Here is a 6042-nt window from a genome sequence, read left to right as displayed (position 1 = left end):
TGAGTCATGGTCAAAGACTTAGATAGTGGAGGTGTTCATGTTTTATTGCACGTTCAGGCAGTGTGGTGCATCTGTGACAGTTTGCTTGTTCCAAACAAACTTCAGCAGCATTTGGTTGTTGGCGGGTGGTGATACCAGACAGCACCACTAAGCTACACATGTAATGATGAGTTAATGAGAGTCTTGATTTTTTCCCTGATTTGCTTTAACAGTTGTTAATACCTGAACTTACAATGATGTTGGTTCCTATTATATTTTCAGCACCGACAGGGTCGACAGCGCTGTAGAGCAGATGGAAAAAATAGCTGTCACGCAGGGGCCTATAGCTTTTCGTCTGCATCTGTTCCAGGGTCCTGCTCAGGAGACGGCCAGCTGTGGAGGCCGTGTGAGAAGTTGAAAGGAAACTTCAGCTGCCCTGTGAATCTCACACCATTACTCAGGATGAATCAAAAGAGGAACACTTCGGTCGAACAAAAGGAAAAGCGAGAGAGGAAGAGAGAGTGAACGAAAAAGTGAAACCAGCTGTCTGGAAGTGCTTCATCTTTATAACGGCGTGGTGGCGCATGCTCATAACCGCGTTCCAGTTTGGCTGCAATCAAACGCTCAATTTGTCTTTACAGGAATATCAGAGATGTTCCGCCAAGGTCCATTTTTTTAGGGGAGGGGGGCTAAGTTTGGCTGCCCTCTTGTATCCCTGCCTTTAAAATATATATGAGGTGTAGCTAGTGTAGACAACAAAGGCCCCCTCTAATTCTTTCCTTTCCTGAGGGGTTAGAGCACACACTGCGCCCACATCAAGCCTCCAGACTCACCCCCACCCTGTGATACAGGTGCAACTTTAAAAGAGTTCTCGTTCAAGGCGAGCTCAATGCCTGCAGTTAAAAAAAAATTCTCTCATGTGATCATTTTAAGGTCATGGAAATGTTTTGTTGCATCTGATGCCAGTGTGCTAGGACTCTGTCTGAACTATAGGCTGTATGTCATGGTGATGATTGAGGAATGAAACTTTCTTTATGCAGGAGCTCTAAGTTTGCAGGTTTTCTTTAAAGCCAAGAAACCAGGTTGAATTTGAAACTGATTGATCAAAATATACAGGTTTGATTGTCACAGCAGGAAATTATTTTAGAAGTGCAACAATAGACATCAAAGAATAAAAATGTTTTATAAACTTCTGGACATCAAGATTCATGGATGATTCTAACCCTGCAATGAGTCTTTGAGGAGTGGAAAATTAAGTGTCAGTAAACATGAACAGATCCACTGTGCTGGTGTTAAATATGAACAGAGGGACACAAACAGAGACAGAAGGGCAGGCAGAGACTCTGCCTCTCATGAATGAACTTCAGCTACAGATGAAGACTCTGAAGACTTCAAACACTGAACAGACACACAAATCATCACCTGTCTCCTTCTGCAAGTGCTTCTCAGCCTTCCTGCGTGTGTGCAGACGTGCAAGCTGATGATGTCAGCCGCGCTGCTCTTAGGTATTCTTTGGACTTTGTAACTTTCCGTTCACTATCAACGATCCAGGCTGCAGATAACAGAGTTGTCAGGATGCCATTAAAACGGCAATAAATCCATCCGATTAGGCGAAGTTGTAACTCATGCTAAAGGTTGCTGCTCTTCTCTGTCTCTGTACCAGACAAGTTGATCTAGCATTGACCTAAAAAGGCCTATAAAACAGATAAGGGTATCTTGCATCCTCAGGAAGTACACCCCATAAACACTGTAAGAGTTTACGGCCCCTAAAAGTGAATAAGAAACTCGCAGGGGTCAGGGGGTTGGACTATATTGTTGAGTTTGGCTTTCAAATCTGTGATTAATTGTATTGTTTTGTCCAACAGTACGACTTCCTGAGGAGAGCAAGTGTGCCAATATGTGTTTGTGTATTTTTATAGCGTACTAACTCATATTTATTAAAGGCTTTTTTAATTTTAACCATCCGCTTCAGTGCCGGGAGTTGAATTTTATTCCACTATGAATGAGGGCATGGGTTCCTTCCCATTTATTACGACTTATTTTGCCCTCTAAGAACACCAGCAGATGTAGGCGATACCAGTGTTCTTTTTATTGTTTAATTTCAAGCTGTATTAGAATTATTTTCATTGGAAAATAGCCAAGATGAATGAAACTTACCTCATGTTTAGATGATTTGTGGATAATTTTATTTAAAATGAACGGATTGACAAATATAGACACACTCAGTGTGAAGCTTTCACCAGAGAACATAGATTACATATTTTATCTTAAAATAAACAGAAAAAAACAAAAATAAATAAAAATGCATAAGTTAAGTACAGAGAATGAAATAAAACAATCATATAGGAAAGCATAAATAAAAACTGACTGTCTTTTGTGAGACAGATCACCTGACTAAAGTGTACTTACTAGAAGGAAATGCACCAATTTCCTTCTAAATGGGATCATTTCCTACTAAATTCTTACCTCATGCTGAATTTAATAATTTTGCAATTCATCATTTTCCAGACTGGAAGCGCAGTGAAAGAGGAAAGAAAACTGGCACTGAATGTTAATGAGACAGGCTAATCAACGGTCAGCTATTATTCAAGCAAAGGTCGCGCTCCCTGCAGAGGAAGTGCACTGCTATCATCAATCTGGTCAGAAGGGCCTGCATGAGAAAGAAGCTGGAGGTCGTGGGCGGGGTTAAAAGTTTAGTGCACTGTAGGTGCCAAACAGTACATTGAAATCCTTCACACCCTGCCACCACCACTATCTACATGTCAATGGATGCTACTTGTTGACTTGGTATGTTCCACTTCCACAGGAGCCCATTGTAGCTTCGTTGTCATTTATCATTTCTTCTTTGTCATCCCACTTTTTTTCCCTTCCCTTCCTCAGTTTTGACTAACTTGGCTGTCTGATTCAGGAGGGAGGGAGGTCTGCTGGTGGAGGAATGGGTGACGGGGGTGGTGGAGGAGGAGGAGGAGGAGGAGGAGGAAGGGGGGTAAGACACATTGAGTTTGCCAAGTCAGGCAGAACGATCGACAGGAAGCCAGGCAGGAAGGAAGACGAGCCTCTCCCCATGAAGTGCCATTGTTTATGTGACGTGACTTGAAGCAGCCAAAAGTGACTGGTGGTGGGCTCTCGGCTGCTCTGACCCACTTCTCAGAGTGGCACAAAACACTCACAGATGGAAAATACAAAAGAGGAGCAGTTTTTTTCTTTTCAAATCGTGTAGTGCAATAGAAACTTTGGCATATGGAGTTTGGAAAACCGATGACATTGAGTTTCCCCTGAAGAATATAACTTCAACAGGTGATCACAGGTCAATATTTATTCGCAGTTGAGTGTAAATCCATGTGTTGAACCAGATGAATGTAATTTAGAAAAAAAAATAAAAATGATTTTCTTACCAAATGAAGTCTCTTATTTTACATGCATGTATATAGCTTAGCTTTACATAATGCTAATTTTGTTAACATTATTTATTTTCCTTTACAACTTAATTTTGCAACAACTTTGCATGCTGTGATATGATGGGTTCATATCCTATAGAAAGTCCGAGGTGAGCTTATGGTTCGGCTGAGACCCCAACTTCTTGGAAAACTGTCATCCTGCACAAGAAGGCCCAAACAACCAATAAAGCATCACACATGTTTAAGTCCCAGCCCTTTGCATCTCCTTCCCAATCAATCAGGTTCTCTTTCCCAAAGTGACAAACCATTGGTTCACATCGATCAGTCACTGTGTCATGTCCAGCCCCACAACATCCTGTTTCATCAGGAAATACATCACAATCAGGAAATAAGATCCTCTCTAAGCTGGCACTTGACATGCCATCAAACATTTCTGGCCCACATTGAACCTGCAGGTCCACCTGTTTCCTGTAGAGCCAGGTGATGAAGGACATGCGAGTTCACGAAAACTCAACATGCACCTTAACCGTGAGAACAGTGATTTTGTCAACCTGATTTCTTTTCCCAGTGATGTGTAACAGTTACACCTGGTGATGATTTCAAAATGGACAAGAAATTGATACCAGACATTCAAATCTTCCCACTTCTTCACATCTTTCAACATGTTAAAAGACAGTTTGAAGATTAAAGAGAGACTTCTGAATCATTATTTTTGGGTAATTATTTTATATTTTTAGTTTAAGCTGTTGATAATTGTTTCAACTTGTGTAGAATGGTTGTTTATCTTTTTTTTTTTGCCTTTGGGGGACAGATCACATGACTATAAACTGACAGTGTTAAATAAACATCCAAATTTTGGACCTGTTGTCTAAACTTCAGACACACAAAGCAAAAGAAACAATCATTTAACAACAGAAATAAGACTTAAATCCAGTGTCTGTCTGTTCTGGCCGTTTTCCCCTGCAGGAGGGTGAGGCGGTTCACCTGGACCCCCACCTGGACTACAGGGAGAAAGATGAACCCTGCTGGTCTCCATCTGCTCACCAGTCCACCTTTTGGAATGCTCTTCTGGTCCCGTCGAGCTCTTGGCCTCGTCCTTCCCGACTGATGATCAGCCAGATAACATTACCTCCCGACCAATCGGACGCCTGGATCCGTACCTCATCCCACAGGTAGGCTTTCCAGCAGACGAGACGGTAGAAAGAGCGTCGCTTTTATTGAGAGCCAACCAATAGGAGCGCTGAGATGTGATCCAGCGCTAAAACGGGGCCACCTGTGTTTTTGTGGTGTTTGTTGAGGTAATGTTGAGTGGAGATAGCATGTCCGTGTTCACTGTGCATGTGAGTTTTCAGTGCTGTGGCTGTTCTTTCAGTACACACGTTGTTTTGAACTTGTGTTTGAATTGTCTTATTTTTAAGTATTCACTTCATAGGTGCTGTTAAAGCTGGTAAAGCTGAATGTAGAGGTTAATGATAAGTTGCTGTTGGAATATAATCATGTGTGCACCACAAACAGGGTCACATTCACTTCTGTTGGAGTTGTATGTTTCCAAAATATATCTGATCAAATCAAAATCAGGCTGAATCTCATCATGGGCAAGTGAAAAAGTATGTTTTTCTTGCCATTTAAAGGGACATTTCACCCACAAATCAAAAATACACATTTTAGTATTTTACCTGTTGTGCTATTTATTAAGCTGGATTGTTTTGGTGTGGGTCGTCAAGTGTTGGAGATATTGGCTGTAGAGGTGTCTGCCTTCTCTTCAATATAATGAACTAGATGAAACTTCGCTTGTGGTGCTCAAAGCGCCCACAAATTGGATTTAAATACTCAACAGCAGTTTTTCTTTCCAGAAATCATGATGAAGTTACTCAAGATAATACACGTAATAATATAGTGAGCATTTTCATGTAAGAATATTTTTTTTCAAGGAATATTTCCTACATGTAACTGCTTGTAACAAGATCTGCTGATTATCTTCAGTAATCAGGTCATGATATGTTCGCTGTTTAGTTTTTTGAATGTGTTTTTTGTTGCACTTTGGTTGAGTGCCATGTGGTTCCATTATGCTCAAGAGAAAGCAAACATCTCTATGGCTGATATCTGCAACTAACAATCTAGATTGATAAATAGGACTACAAGTATGAGGAGAAAAATATTTTTAATTTTTGGTTAAGCTGTTCCTTTAAAACATCCTTATCCATCTCAAAACATATTTCACTGTCCTCGCAGTTGACCTTAGTTTTGCAATCATGCTAATTTTAGCCTGTTTGGAGTCTCCTATGGGAGCAGTTTATGCTTTGGGGTTTTAATCTTCACAGTTTTAGAAACATTGCCTTTCCTGTGAACTTTCTTTCACTCCTTGTATTGTCCGGCTTGGTGCACCCTCTCCATCTGGCACCTAGGCAGTATATAACACATCATAAAAAGTATTTGCTAATATTATTTGACCCAGGTCAGTCTTGCGAAACGCTAACCCTTGCAGTTTGCTGTTAAATATTGGACTCTACTCTTTGGAACTGTAGTGAGAACCCCCCCTCCCCTCCCATCCCTTCACCACCTCTACCACCTTTCCACCTCCTCCTCCTCCTCCTCCTTCTCCTTCTCCTCTCCCACTCTGTGTCCAGTAGGGACCAAACAGACTGCCTGTGTTTGTTTCCCCTCT

Source organism: Centropristis striata, chromosome 12, assembly GCF_030273125.1.
Source record: "Centropristis striata isolate RG_2023a ecotype Rhode Island chromosome 12, C.striata_1.0, whole genome shotgun sequence".
NCBI lineage: Eukaryota > Metazoa > Chordata > Actinopteri > Perciformes > Serranidae > Centropristis > Centropristis striata.
This window is presented reverse-complemented; position numbering follows the sequence as displayed.